Source organism: Colobus angolensis, unplaced genomic scaffold (genome assembly GCF_000951035.1).
Source record: "Colobus angolensis palliatus isolate OR3802 unplaced genomic scaffold, Cang.pa_1.0 Scaffold74, whole genome shotgun sequence".
Lineage (NCBI taxonomy): Eukaryota > Metazoa > Chordata > Mammalia > Primates > Cercopithecidae > Colobus > Colobus angolensis.
Genome location: NW_012121154.1, coordinates 10,520,426 through 10,546,489, shown reverse-complemented (window position 1 = coordinate 10,546,489; position 26,064 = coordinate 10,520,426). Strand labels below are relative to the sequence as shown.

General features: G+C 39.9%; 1 protein-coding gene across 5 annotated transcripts in view; it reads left to right on the top strand.

Annotated features, from left to right (window-relative positions):
• The window catches only part of FBXL13 (F-box and leucine-rich repeat protein 13), a 317,665-nt gene that overhangs the window by 50,075 nt on the left and 241,526 nt on the right, over positions 1-26,064 (top strand). The window lies entirely within an intron of this gene.

Below are 26,064 nucleotides of genomic sequence, written 5' to 3'. Positions count from 1 at the left end.
TTGAGATGAAGTTTCACTCTTGTTGCCCAGGCTGGAGTGTGATGGTGCAATCTTGGCTCACTGCAACCTCCGCCTCTTGGGTTCAAGCGATTCTCCTGCCTCAGCCTCCAGTGTAGCTGGGATTACAGGTGCCTACCACTACACCCAGCTAATTTTTTCTATTTTTAGTAGAGATTGGGTTTCACCATATTGACCAGGCTGGTCTCGAACTCCTGACCTCAGGTGATCCACACACCTTAGCCTCCCAACGTGCTGGGATTACAGGTATGAACCACCGCGCCCGGCTGATGACAGAAATGTTATATCTTTGTGTAATAAAGTCTGTCATCTTTGCCCTAATTGTTTCTCTCTCTCTCTCTTTTTAACTTTTATTTTAGGTTCAGGGAGTACATGGGAAGGTTTGTTATATGTAGGTAAATCGCGTGTCATAGGAGTTTGGTGTACAGATTTATTTTGTCTCCCAGGTTATAAGCCTGGTATTCAATAGATACTTTTCTGATCCTCACCATCCTCCCACTCTCTACCGTCAAGTAGATCCTGGTGTCTGTTCCTTTCTTTGTGTCCATATGTACTCAGAAGTTTGGCTTCCACTTGTAAGTAAGAATGTGCAGTATTTGGTTTTCTGTCCCTGTGTTAGTTTGCTTAGGATAATGGTCTCCAGCTCCATCCATGTTGCTGCAAAGGACATGATCTCATTCTTTTTTATGGCTGCATAGTATTTCAATGTGTGTATATATATATATATATACACCACATTTTAAAAAATCCAGTCTACTGTTGATAGGCATTTAGGTTGATTTCATATCTTTGCTATTGTGAATAGTGCTGTGATGTCCATATGCATGAATGTGTCTTTATGGTAGAATGATTTATATTCTTTTGGGCATATACCCAATAATGGGATTGTTGGGTTGAATGGCAATTGTGTTTTATGTTTTTTGAGAAATCGCCAAACTGCTTTCCACAATGGCTGAGCTAATTTACATTCCCACCAGCAGTGTGTAAGCATTGCCTTTCTCTGTAACCTTGCCAGTATTTGTTATTTTCTGACTTTTTAATAATAGCCGTTCTAACTGGTGTGAGATTTACATTTCTCTAATGATTAGTGATGTTGAGCATTTTTTCATATGCTCATTGGTTGCGCATATGTCTTCTTTTGAGAAGTGTTTGTGTGCTTTGCCCGCTCTTTTAATGGTGTTGTTTTTTTCTTGTAAATTTAAGATCCTTATAGATTCTGGATATTAGACTTCGGTTGGATGTGTAGTTCACAAATGTTTTATCCCATTCTGTAGGTTGTCTGTTTATTCTGTTGATAGTTTCTTTTGCTGGTAGAAGCTCTTTTGTTTAATTAGGTCCCATTTGTTAATTTTTGTTTTTGTTGCAATTGCTTTTGGCATCTTCATTATGAAATTTTTGCCAAGTTCTATGCCCAGAATGGTATTTCCTAGGTTATCTTCCAGGATTGTTATAGTTTTAAGTTTTACATTTAAGTCTTGAATCTATATTGAGTTGATTTTTGTATGTGGTGTAAGGAGGAGGTCCAGTTTCAATATTCCGCATATGGCTAGCCGGTTATCCCAGTATCATTTATTGAATGAAGAGTTATTTCCCTGTTGCTTGTTTTTCTTGATTGTGTAGATGTATGGCATTGTTTCTGGGCTCTTTATTCTGTTCCATTTGTCTATATTTCCGTTTTTGTAACAGAACCGTGTTATTTTGGTTACCATAGCCTTATAGTATAGTTTGAAGTTGGGTAATGTGATGTCTCCAGCATTGTTCTTTTCACTTAGGATTACCTTGGCTATTTGGGCCCTTTTGTGGTTCCATATGAATTTTAAAATAGTTTTTTTCTAATTCTGTGAAAAATGTCATTGGTAGTTTTATAGGCATAGCATTGAATCTGTAAATTGCTTTGGGCAGTATGGCCATTTTAACAATATTGATTCTTCCTATCCATGAGCATGGGTTGTTTATCCATTTGTTTGTGTCATTTGTGTTTTCTTTCTTTCAGTGTTTTGTAAATCTTGTTGTAGACGTCTTTCACCTCCTTGGTTATGGCTGGTTATAGCTGTATTCCTATTTATTTTATCCTTTTTTTTGTGGCTGTTGTGAATGAAATTGAATTCTTAATTTGGCTCTCAGTGTGGATACAGAGTCTCACTCTGTCACCCAGGCTGGAGTGCAGTGGTGTGACTTTGGCGTAAGCAAACCTCTGCTTCCCGGGTTCAAGCAATTCTCATGCCTCATCCACCCAAATAGCTGGAATTACAGGCATGGGCCACCAAACCCAGCTAGTTTCTGTATTTTTAGTAGAGACAGGGTTTAGCTATGTTGGCCAGGCTGGTCCGAACTCCTGGCCTCAAGTGATCTACCTGCCTCAGCCTCCCAAAGTGCTGGAATTACTGGCATGAGTCACTGTGCACAGCCAGTACAGTGATTTTGTATCCCGAAACTTTATTGAAGTTGTTTGTCAGATTAAAGAGCTTTTGGGCAGAGATTATGGGGTTTTCTAAGCATAGAATCATATTGTCTGCAAACAGGGAGTTTGACTTTCTGTCTTCCTTTGAGTGTCTTTTATTTCTTTCTATTGCCTGATTTCTCTAGCTAGGATGTCCAGTACTATGTTGAATAGGAGTGGTGAGAGAGGGCATCCTTGTCTTGTTCTGGTTTTCAAGGGAAATGCCTTCAGCTTTTGCCCGTTCAGTAGGATGTTGGCTGTGGGTTTTTCATGAATGGCTCTTATTATTTGAGGTATGTTCCTTCAGTACCTAGTTTGTTGAGGGTTTTTAACATGAAGGGATGTTGAATTTTATTGAAAACCTTTTCTAAATCTACTGAGATGATTGTGTGGTTGTTTTTAGTTCTCTTTATGTGGTGTATCACATTTATTGATTTGTGTATGTTGAACCAACGTTGCATCTTAGGGATGACGCCTACTTGATCATGGTGGAAAAGCTTTTTGATGTGCTGCTGGATTCGGTTTGCTAGTATTTTCTTGAGGATTTTTGCATCCATATTCCTCAAGCATATTGGCCCGAAGTTTTCTTTTTTTGTTGTATCTCTGCTGGGTTTTGGTATCAGGATAATGTTGGCCTCGTAGAATGAATTAGGGAGGCATTCCTCCTCCTCAATTTTTTAGAATAACTTCAATGAGAATGGTACCAGCTCTTCATTATACATCTGATAGAATTCAGCTGTGAATCCAGCGGGTCATGGGCTTTTTCTGTTTGGTAGGCTTTTATTACTGATTTGATTTTTTTGTTTGAGACAGGATTTTGCTCTGTCACCCAGGCTAGAGTGCAGTAGTGTAATCATGGCTCACTGCAGCCTCAACCCCCCAGACTCAAGCAGTCCTCCCACCTCAGCCTCCAGGTAGCTGGAACTACAGGCATGTGCCACTATGCCTGGCTAATTTTTGTATTTTTCTGGTATAGAAAGGCCACTATGCCTGGCCTTTTTACAATCTTACTAGTCATGGCTTACTGATTTGATTTTGGAACTCAATATTAGTCTTTACAGGGATTCAGTCTTCTTCCTGGTTCAATCTTTGGAGGTTGTATGTTTCCAGGAATTTATCCATTTCTTTTAGGTATAGAAGTGTTCATAATAATCTCTCAGGGTTTTTTGTATTTCTGGGGGGATCAGTGATAATGCACCCTTTGCCATTTCTGATGGTGTTTATTTGGATCTTCTCTCTTTTTTTTTTAAATTAGTTTATCTACCAGTCTACCTTGTATTATTAATTCTTTCAAAGAAAAAGCTCCTGGATTTATTGATTTTTGTATGGTTTTTTGCCTCTTAATTTCCTTTAGTTCATCTCTGACTTTGGTTATTTTTTGTCTTCTGCTAGTCTTGGGGTTGTTCTTGTTTCTGTAGTTCCTCTAGTTGTGATATTAGGTTGTTAATTTGAGATCTTTCTAACTTTTTGATGTGGGTGTTTAGTGCTATAAACTTCCCTCTTAACACTGCTTTGGCTGTGTCCCAGAAATTCTGATATCTTGTATCTTTTTTCTCATTAGTTTAAAAGAATTTCTTGATTTCTGCCTTAATTTCATTATTTATCCAAAAACCATTTAGGAGCAGGTTTTTAATTTCCATGTAATTGTATGCTTTTGATTGATAGTCTTAGCATTAATTTCTATATTTACTGCATTGTCTGAGAGCTTGGTTCGTATGATTTTGGTTTTGGGGAATATGGTGAGGATTGTTTTATGCCCAATATGTGCAGTTGATTTTAGAGTATGGACCATGTGTAGATGTGAAAAATGTATGTTCTGTTGTTTTCGGATGGAAAGTTCTGTAGATTTATATTAGGTCCATTTAGTCAAGTGTTGAGTTCAGGTCCTGAATATTTGTGTTATTTTTCTGCTTCGATGATCTGTTCAATACTGTCATTGGGGGTATTCAAAGCTCCCACTATTATTGTGTAGTTATCTAAGTCTCTTTGTAGGTCTCTAGAAACTGGCTTTATGAATCTGGGTTGGGTGCATATATATTTAGGATAGTTAGGTCTTGTTGTTGAATTGAGTCCTTTACCATTATTTAATGCCCTTCTTTATCTTTTCTTGATCTTTGTTGGTTTGAAGTCTGTTTTGCATGAAATTAAAATAGCATCCCCTGCCTTTTTATGTTTTCTGTTTGCTTGGTAAATTTTTCTCCATCCCGTTACTTTAAGCCTATAGGTGTCACTGCATGGGTCTCTTTAAGACAGTATACCATTGGGTTTTGCTTTCTACTCTGTGCCTTTTAATTGGGGGCATTTAGCCCATTTACATTCAAGATTAGTATTGATACATGTGGATTTGATCCCATCATCATGTTGTTAGCTGGTTATTATGCAGACTTGTTTGTGTGGCTGCTTTAGAGTATCACTGGTCTATGTACTTAAGTGTATTTTTATCGTGGCTGGTAATGGTCTTTCCTTTCCATATTCAGTGCTTTCTTCAGGACCTCTTGTAAGGCATGTCTGTTGGTAACAAATTCCCTTAGCATTTGCTTGTCTGAAAAGTATCTTATTTCTCCTTTGTTTAGGAAACAGCTTGGCTGGATATGAAATTCTTGGTTGAAAATTATGTTTTTTAAGAATGCTGAATATAGGCCCCCCAATCTCTTCTGGCATGTAGGGTTTCTGCTGACAGGTCTGCTGTTAGCCTGATGGGGTTCCCTTAGCAGATAACCTGCCCTTTCTTTCTAGTTGCCTATTTTTTTTTTTGAGTTGGAGTTTTGCTCTGTCACCCAGGCTGGAGTGTAGTGGCACAACCTCGGCTCACTGCAACCTCCACCTCCCGGGTTCAAGCGATTCTCCCGCCTTAGCCTCCTGAGTAGCTGGGATTACAGGCACGTGCCACCACGCCCGGCTAATTTTGTATTTTTAGTAGCAATGGAATTTCTCCATGTTGGTGAGGCTGGTCTCGAACTCCTGATCTCAGGTGATCCACCAGCCTTGGTCTCCCAAAGTGCTGGAATTACAGGCATGAGCCACTGCATCTAGGCCTAGCTGCCTTTTTTCTTCTCATTTTGACCTTGGAGAATCTGATGATTATGTGTCTTGGAATGGCCTTCTTTAGTAGCATTTGTTCAGGGGTTCTCTCCATTTCCTGAATTTGAATGTTGGCCTCTCTGGCAAGATAGGGGAAATTTTCATGGACGATACCCTGAAATAATGTTTTCCAAGTTCCTTGGTTTCTCTCCCTCTCTTTTCTCTTTCAAGGACACCAGTGAGTCATAGATTTGGTCTGTTTACATAATCCCATATTTCTTGGAGGTTTTGTTCATTATTCTTTATTGTTTTTTTCTTTATTTTCATCTGACTGAATTATTTAGGGGAGCCAGTTTTCAAGCTTGGAGATTCTTTCCTCAGCCTGGTTGATTCTGCTGTTAGTACCTATAAGTACATTATTGTGTTTTTCACTCTATCAGATCAATTTCTTTCTTTCTTTTTTCTTTTCTTTCTTTTGTTTTTTTGAGACAGAGTCTCACTCTGTCTCCCAGGCTGGAATCCAGTGGTGCAATCTCGGCTTACTGTAGCCTCCACCTCCTGGGTTCAAGCGATTCTCCCACCTCAGCCTCCCGAGTAGCTGGGATTACAGGCATGTGCCACCAAACCCGGCTAATTTTTTGTATTTATTAGAGATGGGGTTTTGCCATATTGATCAGGCTGGTCTCAAACTCCTGACCTCAGGTGATCAACCCACCTCGGCCTCCCAAAGTGCTGGGATTACAGATGTGAGCCACCACACCTGGCCTGTTTCTTTCTTACAATGGCCATTTGGTCTACCACCTCCTGTATTGTTTCATTATACTCCTTAGATTTCTTCGATTGGGTTTTAACTATCTCCTGTATATTGATGATCTTCATTCCTGTCCTTATTCTGTATTCTACATCTGACATCTCACCCATTTCAGCCTGGTTAAGAATCATTGCTAGGGAACTAGGGCAATTGTTTGGAGGTAAGAAGACACTGGCTTTTTGAGTTGCCAGAGTTCTTATACTGGTTCTTTCTCATTTGTATGGGCTGATGTCTCTTTAATCTTTGAAACTGCTGTCTGTTGGATGGATTTTTTTGCTTTTTTCTTCTTTGATGCCCTTGGGGTTTGATTATAGAATAAGGTGGTCTGTTGACTGGCCTTGATTCTAGTATACTCCTGGATGTTGGAGGACCCCCCACCTCTGAATACTCTCTCCATGCCCATTTTTCTTTTGTTGGGTGTTCTGTTCCACAGGGCTCAATCAGGCAGGGGCTGCAGTTGGCATACAAGCCATATCCTTGCCAGATCAACCCTTGTCTTCTGTCTGTGTGCTTCCTGGGAAAACATGAGATTGCCGGGGAACACAGATTGTAGAGAGGAATGAAGCTGGGGACCAGCCTGTCTGGGCTCAGCATGGAACCAGGAGAACCACTGCAACATGGGAAAGAGTGAGTGGGTGAGCACCCTCAGGGGGATTCATACTCTCCACAGGGACCTGTGCAAAACTGGGAATGGCAGAATCCCCTTGGTTTCCCCCTAAACCCCCCTACTGCACTATAGACTGAGGTGGAATTCAGGCAGAAGTGATACTGCTGGGTTGGAAGCTCTAGTGGGTGTGGCCCATCTGGCTGTGAGAGGCAGGGGTGGGTGGAGTTGGCCACCCTGCCATCCAGGTGTTTCCAGGGCAATAGGAGGCTGCACTTCTCAGCAAATTCAAGCAGAAGTAGGATTGCTGGTCTGTAGGCTGTAGCAGGCATGGCTTACCTGTCTGCTGGTGGTGGTGGTGGCTGGGGATGCTCACCCTGCCATCTGGGTATTTCCTGGGACAACAGGAAGCTCTGCCCGCTAGCTGAGTTCACATAGGAGTGGGAACACGGGTCCAAAACATCTAGCAGGCATTGTCTGCCTGGTTACCAGTGGCGGGAGTGGGTGGGGTTGCACACTCTGCCATCCAGGTATTTTCCGGGACAGCAGGAAGCTGTGCCCTGCATTCGAGTTCATACAGAAGCAGGACCGCTGAGCTGGAAGTTCTGGCACCTGGTTACCAGTAGTGGTGTGGGTGGGGTCATGGGCTCTGCCTGCCATCCAGGTGTTTCCTGGACCAACAGGAAGCTATGCCTTCTGGCCTAGTTCACACAGACGTCGGGCTGCTGGGCTGCAAGCTCTAGTAGGTATTGCCAGCCGGCTACCACTGGTGGGGGCAGGTGGGGACACCTGCCCTACTCTCCAGGTGTTTCCTAGGACAACAGGAGACTGCACCCCCCAGCTGAGTTCACACAAAAGTGGGACCACTGGGTTGCAAGCTCTAGCAAGTGTTGCCCACCGGGCTCCAAGTGGCAGAGGTGGGTTGGGTGGCTGGCTGAGTAAGGGCTGAAGTAGGACTGCTGGGCTGGAAACTGGTGCCTAGCCCTGTCCGGCAAGGAGGGGTGGAACAATTTTACTGCTTCCAGGTACTGCAACCGCAGCCTCTGTTGGGGCTGTAGTGCTGGTGTTGGTCTGCTCCAGGGCCCAAACCTTGTAGAGGTCCCCTTGCACTAAGGAGTTGCCCCTCAAAAATGTCTGACTGGCGTTCTGCCTCAGTCTAAAGTGTGGTAGCAGGGTGTTGGGGGAAGCCGGGGGGATTCTCCCATTCCTAGTCTTGCACAAGTCCTTGTGAACAGTATGAATCCCCCTGGGGGCTCTCACCCACTCACCCTTTCTCATGTTGTAGTGGTTCTCCTGACTCCATGCTGAGCCCAGACAGGCTGGTCCCCAGCTTCATTCCTCTCTGCAATCTGTGTTCCCCTGCTGCCTTGATGGATCGAATGTTGTTTCTCAGATGGTTGGCCTGCAGGGTCAGTGTTCACTAGCCCTTTTGTTTCCTCTCTGTGAGAGTGGTGTACATGAGCTGTTTCTAATTTGCCATCTTGGCCCCGTCACCTATTTGTCTTTTTAAATGTCATATTAGTATGTCATTCTTAGTTGTTTTTCTAAGCCATATCACACTCCTTCCTACACTCACGCAGCTATCTTTTTTTTCTTTCCTGTGAACTCCTGTGCCTCTGACTGCTAATGTTCCTTTGTTTATCAGTGGCTGCTCTAGGATTTACAATATGCATTTTAGATAGCATGGACTATCTTCAAATAATTTTATGCCACTTTATATTAAAGGACCTAACAAGACTATGCTTTTATTTTCTCCCTCCTCTGCGTTGTGCTATTATTGTCATTTATTTTGCTTTTATAGATTTATAAATTCTACAATATAATTTATTTTTGCTTTAAATTGTCAATTATAGGCCAGGTGCGGTGGCTCACACCTGTAATCCCAGCACTTTGGGAGGCTGAGGCAGGCAGATCACCTGAGGTCAGGAGTTTGAGACCAGCCTGCCCAATATGGTGAAACCCTGTCTCTACTAAAAATACAAAAATTAGCTGGGCGTGTTGATGTGCATCTATAGTCCTGGCTACTCGGGAGGCTGAGGCAAGAGAATCTCTTGAACCCTGGAGGTGGAGGTTGCAGTGAGCCAAGATTGCACCACTGCACTCTAGCCTGGATTACAGAGCGAGTCTCCATCTCACAAAAGAAAAAAAAAAATAGTCAATTACATTTTATCCAGCATACATTTTTCTGTTTTTAGCAATCTCAAACTTATAGGAAAGTTGCAAACACAGTACAAAGAACATTTTTTCCTGAATAATTTGAGAGTAAGTTACCGACACGATGCCTCATTAACCATGAATATTATTGATGTATTTCCTATAAACAGGGCATGCTTTTACAGTTGACCATCAAAATCCTCCCAATTCAGGTTTCTTCAGTTGTCCCTAAATGTTCTAGCAAAAGGACCCTGTCCAGTTCATATGTTGCATTTGGTTGTCATGTCTCCTTGTCCTCCTTCAGTTTGGAATAGTTCCCCAATCTTTCTTTAATTTTCATAACCTTGACATAAATATTAGGGAAGTTTTATTGTAGAATGTCTCTCAATTTGGACTTGTTTTATGTGTAATATCTGCATGAGTAGACTAATGTTAGGTGTTTTTGTTAGAAAGATCATAGACATAGTCTCATGGCATCATCTCAGTGGCACAGGACTTGGATTTGGGCTGTTCACTTCTTCTTGGGCTCCATCTATCACCTGCCTTGGGCTCCAATACCCCACAATAAACCATGCCTCCTCAATTTGCCTTCCTTTTCCCACTTGGGCTCTGATATTTCACTCCAGGCCATTCCTCCTTGGAGACACCCTCCTCACCTTTCTTGAGCTCCAAACTCTGAGCCAGGATGGCCCACTGATTGGATACCCTCCTTTCCACACTTGTTCTGATATTCCTGCCCTGGGCCACTTCAGCTCCTCCCATACCCTTCATCTGTCATGGATGCCTACTCTGCTTGGCCCAACCTAATGACTTTAGGATTGAACTGTATGGGAAGGAGAAAGGAAAAGGGTAACAGAAGAGATTCAATTATTTTTTAGAGAAATTAAAACCCCAGAAAAACATATTTTATATTTCTCCACAAATTGTTCATTTTTGGTACTCTTTCTTTTTCTTTAGATCTGAGTTTTCATCTGGAACTATTTTTCTTCAACATAAAGAACCTCCTTTAATATTTCTTGAAGCTCAAGTCTGTTATTGCTAAGTTTTCTCAGTTTCATTTTTCTGAAAAAACATTTTGCCTTTATTTATAGAATTCTAGGCTGACAGTTTTTTTTTTAAGTTTATTCATTCTATTTTAAGATACAATTCCATCATCCTCTGACTAGCATTGCTTTAAACTGGTTAGGGGCTAAATTTTTTTTCTGCTTTTGTAAGTAATGTGTCTTTTCTTCTTGTTGCTTTTAAGATTTCTGTCTTTATCACTGAGTTTTCAGCAGTTTGATTATGATGTACCTTTATGTGATTTTCTTTATGCTTGTCCTATTTGGAGTTCATTGAGCTTCTTGGATCTGTGGGTTCATATTTGTAGCAAATTTAGAAAGTTTTCAGCCATTATTTCTTATGCTATTTTTCTGTCTCCTTCCTCTTTTTTGGGACTCCAGTTATACAAATATTACATAACTTAGATAAGTTAGTATTGTCCCATAGGTCATTGAGTTTCTATTCATTTTTTGTTAGCCTTGTTTTTCTTTCTGTGCTTCATTTTGAATAGTGGTTATTGCTATTTCTTTAAGTTTAGTAATTTTTTAATGCAAGTGTCTGATATGCTATTAGACTATTCCAGTGAACTTCTAAATTACAGATATTGTATTCATCTCTAGCAGTTTCCTTTGGTTCATTTTTAAAATCCCACTTCCCTTCTTTTTAAGTTCATTTTTTTCTTTATATCCTTGAACATTTTTGTAATAGGTGTTTTAAAGAATCTGTTTACTAATTCTGTTATCCTTGCAACTTCTCTGTGTTTCTATTTTTGGCTTCTCTCTTAGTTATGTGTTGTGTTTTCCTACTTCTTTACAAATCTAGTATTTTTTTATTATATGTTGGATAATCTTATAGGTTATATTGTTTTCTTTTTTTTTTGAACAATAAAAATATATAATTGATCTTATTATAATTACAAAGGATATGCTTCTAGTAATGTCACTGAAAGCAGATATCGAAATTCATTACCAGGAGTACTTTGCTGCTGAATGGTTCCTGTGCCATACAAAGATAAGATGGAGTCTTTGGAAAGTTGTTTCTTTGCCACTTCTTCTGATTTTGTAGTTTGCTCAGTGAATAAATCTAGATCCCCAGATGTTACTGTAGACAGGGTTGCAGCTGCTGGTGCAGAGGATGTCCCCTGAGCTGGGGGCATGACAGTTGCAGGTAAGAGATTAGAAATCATCGGTCTGAAGATGTCCAGATCGTCATTCAGGGGTGGTACTGTTGTGTTCCCATTGGTCACTGATGCCACAGCAGGGCCATCAAGTCCTAAAAGATCCACAGTGGGCTCTGCAGCTTTTTTAGGGCTGGTACTTTTTTTAGGCTCCAGTTGCTGTTCTTCTTTCTTCTGCAGCTTTTCAGTTGTAAGTGGTTTTGCCGGCTTTTCTGGCTCCTTTTCTCTCTTTTTCTCTTCCTTTTTTTTTTTTTCCTTTTCTTTATTTGTAATAGCTGTGGCATTTTTATCGTAGTATTTCTTCTTTTCATATTTATCTCTAATGAAAAATTCCACTGCTTGATCTGTCTGTGGTCTCTGAAAGTTCTCTGGAAGATTGGCTTCATAGAGTAGTCTTGCTTTAATATTTCCCATATCTTGCATGCACTTTGGCCTCGCAGTCGGCGCAGTACTTGTCCTCCTCCCTCAGAAGCTTGGATAGGATGAGCTGGTGCTGCTCGTTCAGCTTCTGAGCCTTTTCCCGGCAGGAGCGCGTCGGCATCTCGGCAGTGGGGCGGGGAGCCCAGGGCAGCTACGGCGGCGGCGGACGCTGGCTGGAGCCGGGCAGAGGGAACGCACCTGGCGCCGCTGGGACCGCGGGCTGGCTTAGCCCAGGAAGCGGCGGCGGCGGCAGCAGCAGCAGCAGCTTAAACAGGGGGAGGGGCAGCGGTGGTAGCGCCGACGTGTCCCGCCTCCTTGCCCGGCCGGCAGGCAAACACCACCCGAGCCGGCGAGGTAGGTTATGTTGTTGAGTGTCTAAATGTTGTCTTTCTTTGAAGAGAGTTGAATTTTGTTCTGGTAGTCAATTTACTTGAAGATAAGTTTAATCTTTTCCATTTATATTTAAGCATTTTAAGGGAAAATCTAGAGTAACTTTCACACTAAGGCTAGTTTATCTCTGTTTCTATCATGTGACATTTCTGGGTCTTTATTGAATGTCCCAAGTATTCAATGACACGTCTCCAGTTTGGTTTGTTTTAACTTATAAATTTCTTTTTTTTTTTTTTGAGACGGAGTCTCGCTCTGTCGCCTGGGCTGGATCTCAGCTCACTGCAAGCTCCGCCTCCCGGGTTCACGCCATTCTCCTGCCTCAGCCTCCCGAGTAGCTGGGACTACAGGCTACCGCCACCTCGCCCGGCTAGTTTCTTGTATTTTTTAGTAGAGACGGGGTTTCACAGTGTTAGCCAGGATGGTCTCGATCTCCTGACCTCGTGATCCGCCCGTCTCGGCCTCCCAAAGTGCTGGGATTACAGGCTTGAGCCACCGTGCCTGGCCTAACTTATAAATTTCTAAATCCTGTATGAACTATACTAGTGACTCAGCTTATAGGTCCCTGGTATATGTTTTGTTCCCTGGTATTTTTTGTTCAACTTCATGGTATCTCACTCTGTGCATACACAGCTTCGAATACAGTCAAAGACTCAAGAAGATCCATATGCGTATTTCTCAAGCTCTCATTCTGTGTAGCTCCCACTTTTCTGCCCTAAAATTCATACCAGCCGCCTCAACAAACTTGAACTCCGAGATCTGTCTTCTTGGCTTAGTGAGACTATCTGGCATCCTTTCTTTTCTTTTTTTTTTTTTTTATTATACTTTAAGTTCTAGGGTACATGTGCACATCTGGCATCCTTTCTACCATAAGTAGCTAATATGCTTCCCCAAGTAGTAAACCTGGGCTATCATGGATCTTAAGTCATTTTTTCCCCCTTCTTTTGGAGATCACAGTACTGTGCTGCCTTGTTATCCAACATCTAAAAGCAGTTGTTTCATATATTTTTTTCATTTTTTATATTTTATATTGGGAAAGAGAGCCTAGTACCAGTTACCTTGTAGGTGACTGTCTATAGTTTTCTGAACTTGCATGGTAGCCAACCTCAGCCATAATGGTTTCTGATTGTCCTTCTGTGGGTCTCTCTTTTTTTTTTTTTTTCAGTTTCTTACAGAGTTTGTCTATACTCTTATTCTGAACTGAATGTTGTGTCCCCTCAAAATTCACATGTTGAATCCCTGGTCCTCAATGTATTATATTTGAAGACAGGGCCTGTGGAGAGTTGATAAAAAATTAAATGAAGTTAAAAGGGTGGGTCTCTAATCCAATAGAACTGGTGCCTTTTTAAGAAGAGAGACACCAGAGCTCGCTCTCTGCCATATGAGGATGCAATGAGAAGGTGGCTTTCTGCAAATCAAGAAGAGGGCCCACAGCAAGAAATGAATTGACCAGTATTCTTTATTTTGGACTTCATAGCTTCCAGAACTGTGAGATATATTTCATTTGATTAAGCAATCCAGTTTGTGTTTTTTTTTTGTTTTTTTGTTTTTTTTTTTTAATGGCAGCCTAAGCAGACTAAAACAACTCTTTAATTTTCATCATGCTAAATCCGCCACTTCACTGCTCTTTGCCTTTACTTTCCATCCTTCTTCACTGAGAAAATATATGCCATCAGGTAGGAACTCCTTCAGCTTGCTTTCTTACCTCCTTCCTCAATCCTGTTTTTCTGATCTCCCTACCCTGTTTTCAGATGTACTTTCATCTGTACCTACTTTTGCTTCCTTTTCTGTTCTCAAGAAATTTTGCCTATATAATGTGTGGTATTGCTTTTATTTAATTTCTGCCATAGGTAGTGATATTATTTACTTTTGGGCCGTTATTAATATCAGTTCTGAGTAAATGAATTGTGGTTGACAGAAAGCTGTATAATTAACTTTAAATACAAGATTATTTGTCAATATAATTTTTGTTCCCTTTTAACCAAGGTACTAAATTGTCGATACATACCGAATCATACCTGGAGGTCTAGGACTATGTTCCTTGATTTACAGGCATATGTAAAATATTTAGCAAGTAAGTGAATATATCGTAAGATTTAAGAAATTAGCAAGTTATTTGAAGGAGTAACATCTTCAAACTGGCAGAGTAGAACCAATCTGGCTTCACTCTCCCCCTCAGAAAATGAGCACCAGGATTATCACCATCAGTATCCCAGAACTCAGGTCTGAGGCTGAGTTGATCCCTGGGTGTACAAAGAAATGAAAAACTCTCAGCAGACAGTAAGAGAAATGGACTTCTCTGTGATGCACTCCTCTGATTTACCAGGGACTATGCAGAAAATTCCTCTGCAACTCAATTTCCACACTGGAAAAAGTGAAATTGAGGTAGCCAGCCAGCCTCCCCACTGTCTTGAGTTTCTTTGCAGGAAAACTGTTCTTGTGAAGGAACAAGAAGCATAGTGAGTGCCTGTAGGGAGAAAAACCCCTGAGAGCAGTTAGAGACAAAGAGCAACCTCAGCCCTTGACATTCTGCTCTTTATCTTAGCAAAAGGAGACACTAAATCAGAGTGGCTGTTCAGCAGCACCATGCTCTAAGAGGCACACTGCATGGGTCCTCTGGGCACAAACCTCTAGCCAGTGTTCTTCTCACACAGTTGGAGTGTTCCCTCTGGGGCCTCCTCCACCAACCTATGATGGGCAACACTCTGAACGTTTGTGACAACTGAGGCAAACCTGGATGGACTTACAGCACCATCTAGTGCTGAAAAGGAGGTAGCAATCTAGCGTTAATGGAACTCAACGGGCAAACTGCAAAGAACCTCCAAGCAAACATATCTTAGAAAAAGCAAAACAAGCTAGACAGCAGTTTATAAATTTATCAGAGAAATTTAACAAGGGTATTAAAAGTTTTTTAGTGTTTTAAAAACTCAAACAGAAGAGATGGGCATGGTGGCTCAGGCCTGTAATCCCGGCACTTTAGGAGGCCAGGGTGGGTGGATTACCTTAGGTCAGAAGTTTGAGACTAGCCTGGCCAACATGGTAAAACCTCATCTCTACTAAATAAAAAAAATAACCAGGTGTTACATGCGCCTGTAATCCCAGCTACTTAGGAGGCTGAGGCACAAGAATCACTTGGACCCAGGAGGTGGAAGTTGCAGTGAGCTGAGATTGTGCCACTGCATTCCAGTCTGGGCCACAGAGTGAGACTCTGTCTCAAAACAAACAAAAACAGCCAGGTGCGGAGGCTTATGCCTGTAATCCCAGCACTTTGGGAGGCCGAGGCGGGCGGATCACAAGGTCAAGAGTTCAAGACCAGCCTGACCAACATGGTGAAACCCCCGTCTCCACTAAAAATATAAAAATTAGCCAGGTATGGTGGTGTGCACCTTTAATCCCAGCTACGGAGGAGGCTGAGGCAGGAGAATTGCTTGAACCCAGGAGGCAGAAGTTGCAGTGAGCTGAGATCACACCACTGCACTCTAGCCTGGGCAACAGAGTGAGACTCCATCTCAAAAAAAAAACCCCAAAACAACAACAACAACAACAACAACTACACTTAAACAGAAATCCTGGAACTGCAAAATGTGTTTGCTGCACTAAAAACTTAATTAGAGGCTCTCAATAGCAGAATGGATCAAGCAGAGAAAAGAATCAGTGAGTTCAAAGACAGGCAATGTGAAAATATGCAAAGGAGAAAAAAGAAAAAGAATGAAAAGGAATGAAGAATGCCTACAAGATACAGAGAATAACCTCTAAAGAGCAAATCTAAGAGTGGTTGACATTCAAAGGGAGTTGAGAAAGAGCAGCGGTTAGAAAGATTATTTAAAGAAATCATAACAGAAAACTTTTCAAACCTAGAGGAAGATATAAATATCCAAGTGAGGAAGGTCAGAGATCACCAAATAGATTCAACCCAATTAAGACTACCCCAAGGCCTGTAATAAACTCTTAAAGGTCAAGGTCAAAGAGGATTCTAAAAGCAGCAAGAATAAAGAAGGAAATAACACATAAAGGAGGTCTGATTTGTCTGGAAACAGCAAACAGTGGAAACCTTATAGGCCAGGAGGGAGTGGTACAACATATTCAAATTGCTGAAGGAAAAAACTGCTAAATGAGAATACTGCATTCTACAAAAGCTTTCTTTCAAACCTGTAAGAGAGAGAGTCTTTCCCAAACAAAAGCTTAGAGAATTCATCGACACCAAAGGCATCTTAACAGGGAATGCTAAAGGAAGTTCTTCAATCTGAAAGAAAAGGACACTAATGTGCAAAAAGAAAACAGTTAAAGGTGTAGAACTCACTGGCAAAAGTAAGTATTCAGACAAATTCAAAATCTTCTAATACTGTGTAATGATGTGTAATCCACTCATCTATAGTATGAAGCCTAAAAAATCTATTGAAAATAATAACTATAGCAACTTGTTAAAATATAGACAACATAAAAATATGTGAATTCAGACAACAAAAAATCAAAATATGTGGTAGATTGAGTTAAAGTGTAGGGTTTTAAAGTTTTTCCTTTGTTTCTTTGTGATCAAAGTTCAGTTGTAATCTGTTTAAAATAACTTGCTATTTCTATAAGATGTTTTTGGTAATTCTCATGGTAACTACAAAACTAAAACCTATAATAGATACACTAAAAATAAATAAATAGATACACTAAAAAAGGAAGAAAGGAGAGACCAGTGTGGCCAACAGAGCAAGACTCTGACTCTATTTTTTCAATTAAAAAAATAATGAATGAATTTAAAAATAAAAAATAAAAAACCAAAGTTGCTTTTGTTGTTTATTTCTAGTTTTATTCCATTGTGATCAGAAAAGATACTTGATATAATGTCAACTTTTTGAATTTTTTGAGACTTGGTTTATGTCCTAATATATGGTCTATCCTGGAGAATGCTTCACATGCTAAAGAAAACATTGTATATTCTCTGGTAGTGAGATGAAATGTTCTGTAAATGTCAGTTAGGTCCATTGGTCTAGGGCGTAATATCACTCCAATGTTGCTTTGTTGATTTTCTGTCTGCATGATTTGTCCATTACTGAGAGTGGGGTGTTGAAGTCCCCTACTATTATTGTATTGCAATCTAGCTCTCCCTTTAGATCTATTAATGTTTGCTTTACATATTTGAGTGTTCCAATATTGGGTGCATATATATTTACAATTGTTATATCTTCTTACTGAGTTGATTCCTTTATCCTTATACAGTGACCTTCTGTGTCACTTTTTAGTCTTCGACTTGAATCTATTATATCTGATATAAGCATAGCTACTCCTGCTCTTTTTTGGTTTCCAATTACTTGAAATATTGTTTCGTTGTTGCTGTTGTTTTTGGACAGGGTCTCACTCTGTTACCCAGGTGAAGTGCAGTGGCATGATCATAGCTCACTGAAGCCTCAACCTCCTAGGATAAAGCAATCCTCCCACCTCAGCCTCCTGAGTAGCTGGGACTATAGGCACATCCCACCACACCCCGTTACTTTTTTTTTTTTTTTTTTTGGTATTTTTTTTTTTGTAGAGACAAGGGTTTCACCATGTTGCCCAGGCTGGTCTCAAACTCCCAGATTCAAGTGATCCACCTACCTCAGCATCCCAAAGTGCTAGGGTTACAGGCTTGAGCCACAATGCCTGGACTGGAATATCTTTTCCTATCACTTCACCTTCAGTCTATATGTGCCTATATGTGAAATGGGTTTCTTGTAGGCAGTATGTATCTGGGTCTTTAAAACAAAAATTTATTCTGCCACTCATTGTCTTTTAATTGGAGAATTTAGTCAATTTATATTAAATGTTATTATTGATAGGTGTGATGGTTAATATTAGGTGTCAACTTGACTGGATTGAGGGATGCCTAGACGACTGGTAGAGTGTTGTTTCTAATTGTGTTTGTGAGGGTGTTGCCAGGGGAGATTGATATTTGATTCAGTGGACTGGGTGAGGAAAACCCACCCTCATTGTGGGCCCCATCCTATTGGCTGCCAGCACAGCTAGAACAAAGCAGGCAGAAGGAGGTGGGATAAATTTGCTTGCTGCATCTTGTGGTTCTCTTTTTTCTTCCCTGCTGGACACTTGCTTCCTCTCTTCCTGCCCTTGGACATCAGACTCCAGGTTCTTTAGCCTTTGGACTTTCACCAGTGGCTTCCTGGGGGCTCTTGGGCTTTTGGCCACAGGCTGAAGGCTGTAATGTCAGATACCCTAGTTCTGAGGCTTGTGGACTTGAACTGAGCCACTGTTAGCTTCTCTCTTTCCCCAGCTTGCAGATAGCCTATTGTGGGACTTCACCTTGTAATCATGAGAGCCAGTTCTCCCTAATAAACTCCCTTTTATATATCCATATGTCCTATTGGTTCTGTCCCACTGGAGAGCCCTAACTAATACAGTAGGTAAGGACTGACTACTGCCATTCTGTTACTTGTCTTCTGGTTGTTTTGAAATTCCTCTCCTTCCTTTTTTACTGTCTTCCTTCGTGCTTTGTCTGAATACTTACTTTTCTCTGGTGGTAGTGTTTTAATTCATTGCTCTTTATTTTTAGTGTTAGCAATCCTCTTGCTTTGGCCTTTCAAAGTGTTGGGATTGGATTACAGGTGTGAGCCGCTGTGCCCAGCCTAAACATGACTTTGGAAACTATACAAACACATGAATATTAAATAACATACTCCTGAGTAATTAATAGATCAGTGAAGAAATTAAGATGAAAATTTTTAAATATCTTAAGTTAAAAAATGAAAATAAAAACACACCAAAACAACATACCAAAATCTATGGGATACAGCAAAATCAGAGCCAAGAGGAAAGTTTATAGCAATAAATGCCTATATCAAAAAAGTAGAAACATTTCAAATAACCTAATGATGCACCTCAAGAAACTAGAAAAGAAGAACAAAGCAAACCCCAAATTAGTAAAAGACAGGAAATAATAAAGATCAGGGCAGAAATAAATTAAGACTGAAAAAATGCAAATGATCAACACAACAAAAAGTTGGTTTTTTTTGAAAAGGTAAAATGGACAAAACTTTAGTTAGACTAAGAAAAAAAGAAGACCCAAATAAAATCAGAGACAAAACATGAGACATTGCAACTGATACCATAGAAATACCGAGGATCATTAGAGACTGTTGTGAACATCTGTGCCAACAAATTACAAAACACAGAAGAAATGGTTATATTCCTAGATACATGCAGCCTATCAAGATTGAACCATGAAGAAATAGAAAACCCAAACAGACCCATAGCAAGTAATGAGATTAAAGCAGTAATATAAAGTGACCCATTAAAGGAAAGCCAGATCTGATGGCTTCACTGCTGACTTCTACCAAATATTTAAAGAATAGTTAATACCAATTCTATTGAAACTATTCCAAGAAATTGAAGAGGAGGGAGTATTTTCAAACTTATTCTGTGAGGCCAGCATTATCCTGATACCAGAACCAGACAAGGACACAACATAAGAAAACCACAAGCTAATATCCCTGATTAGCATAGATGCAAAAATCTTCAACAAAATACTAGCAAATGGAATACAACAACATGGCAAAAATATCATTCTCCATGATCAAGTGGAATTCATCCCAGGGATGCAGAGATGGTTCAACATACACAAATAAACAAACATGATACATCTCGTTAACAAAATCAAAGACAACCATATGATCACTTCAATAGATGCTGAAAAAGCATTTAATAAAATTCAACATGCTTTTATGATTAAAAAAAAAAACCCTCAACAAAGTGGGTATAAAAGGGGCTGGGCGTGATGGCTCATGCCTGTAATCCCAGCACTTTGGGAGGCCAAGGTGGGTGGATCACGAGGTCAGGAGATTGAAACCATCCTGGCTAACACAGTGAAACCCCGTCTCTACTAAAATTACAAAAAATTAGCCGGTGGCAGGCACCTGTAGTCCCAGCTACTTGGGAGGCTGAGGCAGGAGAATGGCGTGAACCCGTGAGGCGGAGCTTGCAGTGAGCCGAGATTGCACCACTGCACTCCAGCCTGGGCAACAGAGCGAGACTCTGTCTCAAAAAAAAAAAAAGAAAAAGAAAAAAAAAGTGGGTATAGAAGGAATAAACGTGAAAAAATAAAGACTGTATATGGTGAACCCACAACCAACGTCATACTGAATGAAGAAAAATTGAAAGCCTTTCCTCTAAGATAAGGAATAAGGCAAAGATGCTCACTTTCACCACCTTTATTCAACATAGTACTGGAAGTCCTAGCCAGAGCAACAAAATGAAAGAAAGAAAGGGTATCCACATTGGGAAGGAGAAAGTCAAATTATTCTTGTTCATAGAGGACATGATATTATATTTTTATTTTTAATTATTATTATTATTATTTTCTTTGTAGAGATGGAGTTTCGTCATGTCGCCCAAGCTGGTCTTGAACTCTTGGGCTCAAACAATTCTCCTGCCTCAGCCTCCCAAAATGCTGGGATTACAGGCAGGAACCACTGCGCCCAACCTAATATTGTATTTAGGAAAACATAAAGACTCCACCAAAAAACTGTTAGAACTGATAATCAAATTCAGTAAAGTGGCAGAATAAAATAATCAGCATATTAAAATCAGTAGCATTTATATATGCCCACGGCAAATAATTTTGAAAAGAAATCAAGAAAGCAATCCCATTTACAATAGTTGCAAAAAATATAAAATATCTAGGAATAAATTTAATCAAAGAAGTGAAAGATCACTAGAAGGAGGACTGAAACACTGATAAAAGAAGTTGAAGAGAACACACAAAAAATGGAAAGATAGCCTGTGCTCATGGATTAGAAAACAATCAACAAAGTGAAGAGGCCACCAACAGAATAGGAGAAAATACTTGCAAACTGCCCATCTGAAAAGAGATTAATAACCCGAATATATAAGGAACTTATTAGCAAAGAGAACAAATAATTTTATTTTGAAATAGGCAAAAGATCTGAATAGACATTTCTCAAAAAATGACATACAAATGGCCAAAAAGTATATGAAAACATATTCAACATCACGAGTCATCAGGGAAATGCATACGAAAAGCACAATGAGATACCATCTCTTATCAAAAATACAAAAAATAACATTAGGATGCAGAGAAAGGGGAACGTTCATACACTGTTGGTGGGAATGTAAATTAGTACACTGATATGGAGGACAATGTGGAGGTTCCTAACAAAACTGAAAATAGAACTACCATATGATCCAGCAATCTCACTGCTGAGTATAAATCCAAAAGAAAGAAAATCAGCATACCAAAGAGATCTCACTCCCGTGTTTATTGCAGCACTATTTACAATGACCAAGAGTATCTGTCACCCTAAGTGTTCATCAGTAGATGAATGGATAAAGAAAATGTGGTATATGTACACAGTAGAATATGATTAGGCATAAAAAGAAGGAGGAAATTCTGTCATTTGCAGCAATATGGATGGAACTGAAGGTCATGTTAAGTGAAATAAGCCAGGCACAGAAAGACAAATATCACATGTTCTCACTCATTGTGGGAGCTAAAAACGTGGATCTCATAGAGGTAGAGGATGTATTGGTGGTTACCAGAGTTTGGGAAAAGTACGGAGTATGGGGGAATAGAGAGTGGTTAGTTAATGGGAACAAAAATACAGTTAGATAGAAGGAGTAAGAATTAGTGTTTGATAGTAAAGTTGGGTGACTATAGTTAATAATTTATTATATATTTTAAAATAGCTAGAAGAGAAGAATTGGAGTCTTCCCATAAAAAGATAAATGTTGGAGGTGATTAATATCCCAGTTACCCTGATTTGATCATTACACATTGTATGCATGTATTAAAATATCACATGTGCCCTCAAAATATGTACAACTATTATGTATCAATTTTAAAAAAGAAATTACTTCATCGTGTTCTAATCCAATGTTAAGAAAGATGGTGCAAATCTATAATAAAAGCATGAATGTTTTCCTCAGGCCATTCATTTTGTATCTGAAAGTCAAATCTCTAAGCAGTTATTGATGAATAGACAAAAATGGCAAGCTTTCAATAACTATAAAAATATTCTAGTGCTGGTTGGACAGAAGAATAAAAGGATAAGGTTTTGGAAAATCTTAAGGCTTCACGTTTTTTATGAACACATCATCTTTCTTTTCATGGATCTCTTGGTCTAGTTATTCTCAAATATATCAGTGAGCACTGTCTTCAACTACTAATGTAGGAAAATATAACCAATGGTAAGACTTAAAGAAATAAGGGCTATTTGTTTCATATTACACAATGTGCAGAGAAAGGCAGTCCAAGGCTGGTCATCCACAATCCCAATAAAAATGAAGTCTTTCTATCTTGTTAGTCCACAGTCCTTAGGATCTTCTTGCTTGTCTTATGATTGCAACATGTCTACTCCACCTCCAGCCTCATGTTCATTTACGAAGCCAGAGAGGGGAAGAAGCACAGTGGTAAAGGCAAGATGTTTGTTGATTTGTTTATGAGGAAATCCAAAGTTTCCCCAAATTCCCACAGTCGAGAATTTCATTGATATGTTTTAGGTTAGAACTTTGTCACAAGGCCATGTTAAACTGCTAGGGAGGAGAGGACTTTGGGTGGAGTTTGAATGAGGTAATCGGTATAGTCTGTCTCACTGAATGTGGATTTGAACTGCCTGTCATCAGTATTTAAAAGGGCATTTTTCCTTGCCAGAAAAGATGTTGTTTGGGTTGCAGTAAAAAGGCAAAACAACAACAAAGGAACAATCACAGCAGATAAGAAGTAAGCAAGTGTTTGATAAGTCATTATATCAGTGCTGCAAAGGAACTCTGGTCTAATGCTCTTTCCTATCCCAGACCCCTGTGGTGAATAATTCAGAGACCAAAAAAAGCCAACTACTGAAGAACCACAGCACCCGCAGTCAGCAAATCATTTCATAATGGGATCCAGGGCCTAGAAAAGCTTGTATGTGGAAACAGCAACCATTGTGACAAACTATGAACTTACGTATTTTCAGCAATCTTTTAGTTTGACAATATATTGATTAAAAGTCCAGGCTCACGACTCAGGGAGAACTGGGTTTATATCCAGTCTCAACTGTTTACTAGCAATATGACCTTGGGCAATTTCAGCCCTCTTGGCCTTTGATCTTTAAAACTACCTCACCCCCGTTTTCCTACCAAACCCTAAACTAATAAAGAGTTTGGATTAATCTTAAGTTTTAGGTTCACTTTGGGAAAACCATTTCAGAATATGGGAAATGTGTAGAATTGCTAGGGAATGTTGCTCAGGACAGTGGAAATCATTGCCAGTGTTTGCATTTTAAAGATTACTTTCTGTTATGGTGTTATGGATTATGACTATGCTTTTATTTATTTATTTATTTATTTATTTATTTATTTATTTATTTATTTATTTAGAGACAGAATCTCCCTCTGTTGCCAGGCTGGAGTGTAGTGCGCCATCTCGGCTCACTGCAACCTCCGCGTCCTGGGATCAAGTGATTCTCCTGCCTCAGCCTCCTGAGTAGCTGGAACTACAGGCGCACGCCACCATGCCTGGCTGATTTTTGTATTTTTAGTAGAGACAGGGTTTCACCGTGTTGGCCAGGCTGGTCTCGATCTCTTGACCTTGTGATCCGCCTGCCTCAGCCTCCCAGAGTGCTGGGATTACAGGCGTCAGCCACTGTGCCCAGCTTATTTTATTTTTATTTTTATTTTTGAGGTGGAGTCTCACTCTATCACCCAGGTTGGAGTGCAGTGGTGTGATCTCAGCTCACTGCAAGCTCTGCCTCCCGGGTTCACACCATTCTCCTGCCCTCACCCTCCCGAGTAGCTGGGACTACAGGCACCTGCCACCACACCCGGCTAATTTTTTGTATTTTTAGTAGAGACGGGGTTTCTCCGTGTTAGCCAGAATGGTGTCGATCTCCTGACCTCTTGATCTGCCCGCCTTGGCCTCCCAAAGTGCTGGGATTACGGGCATGAGCCACCGTGCCCAGCTGACTATGCTTTTAATGCCTTCTTTCACCCCAGCTTCCCCCATGCTCATGGGAAGTAAAATAGAGCCGTTGGGGCCCAGATTTATAAAGTCTACCAGAGTGCTCAAACCATAGCGTGATCAAACTAGAAGAGAGCTTAGAGATGTTTGTGCTAAGCTTTTCCCTTTTACAAGAGGGACAGCTGTGAATCTGATAAATTTTATGTACGAATCTGAAAAAGCCAGGCTCTCAAGATGAATTTTGAGTACCTAACTGGGCTGAAATTCAGGAGTCACGTGGCCATTTGCTGACTAGAGCTCACACACATACTCTGAGTTCCCAGAAAACCTACACATCTGCTTAACTTTGGGTTGTCATAGCTAACAGTTTCTGTCCACATGGCCTGAACCAACCAATAGAGTATAGCCTGCACTGACCAATCAGAATTCGGCAGCATTGACCAATCAGAACTCAGCAAGTGTCAACCAATCAGAACTAAGCCAATTTGAATCCTGTATTTGCATAAGAGGACCTGAGTGGAAAGCTGGGTGGGAACTTTCACTATAAAAGTGAAACCCTCCTTTTGTTTTCTGGAATGTGTCTTCTGTTTCCACTGAAGGTTGTGTCTTCCCTGTTTGCAAACTGTTCACTGGAATAGAGTCTCTCTTCTATAAATTCCTTTTCAGATAACTTTTTTCATATCCCCGAAGTCAGACAATTACAAAACTAGGGGTGGGACCTGGTTTTTCTGTGTCCTTGGCTAAGCTTATAGCCTCTATATCTCTCTATTATTTTCCCCTTGGATAATTCTAAAGAAATAGAATATATATTAATATTTCATTCGTGAGACAAAAAGCAATAATTAAGAATATTATACTTCTGTTTAGTTGTTCTGTCCTTAAAAACACAAGGATAACTTTTTTAAAGTTACTAAATCTCGATATGACAGAAAAAAAAGCCAGTATTATTTTTATAGGCATCCTCAAAATTTCCCCAAATAATGTGCAGAATGTTCATTAAAAATGCACAATAAGAGATTTATATAATAGCATATAAACATAGAAGTTAATTATTCTAAGACTAATATCTTGAATGGTTGGGTTTTTAGGCTTATTAGTGTATAATAGATTTGCAAAGTTAATTTTTTAAATCATACTTTTTAAATGGCATTTAATCTGTGGTTCACTAACTCTCAGGGACTTGAGAAGGAAAGATGTGAAAACAAAAATGTGATGTGAATTTGGTCTGAACCTTATTTAAAATGTTTAGAAGCGTTAGTTTTTTAAATAAATTGAGGTTTTTTTTTTATATACAGGCTGTTAAATGTTTTGAAGGCATAATTGAAACCAGCAATTTGGATTGGGATACAATTTGAACTTACTTGGAATACACATAACAAACTGTAGTCTTGCATTTTAGATTCAGTTACATCAACTCATGAAAACAAGGCAGGTTCTGTTTTGCAACCATTTTTCTTAGTGTCATTTACCCGTTAGGAAATGCTGCTTAGTTAGCAGATGGTAGGGCTCATACACTATCAGTCAAACTGCTGGCCAAACTTAGAGCTAGTGGGAGGGTTGGCAAAGACTGTTTTCCGTGAAAGTACAAGTTTTTTTTTTTTTTTTTTTTCCTTCTGTGTAGTTTGGCAAGCAACACAGAGAAAAGCCTTATGCTGATGAATTTGGAAACTCTAAATAATATAGTTAAGTAATGCAGTTGTCTTAATAATGTAAGTATTGCTTTAGGGTTGTCTTCATTTTAAACAACTATGACTTCTTGTTTGTAAAAGATACATGTCATGTGGACTTGCAAACGCTTATAAAATCACCTTCAGATTTTACTGTGTTGATGACTCATTTTCTCACTTGGGGAAGAAAAGAAACCTGGATAGCTATTAAAACTAGTACCATGTTGTAAAAGAGCCAGATGGTTCAGGCCTGTTTGATTAAATTACTTAGAATTACTTGTAAAACAAAAGAATATTCTCAGTGACTTTTCAGATCTATGTTTTGATAACCTCGGGGGTCAGTCTGACCTTATTTCACCAAGGCAGACAGTGGTTCCAGGTTTCATAGCTAT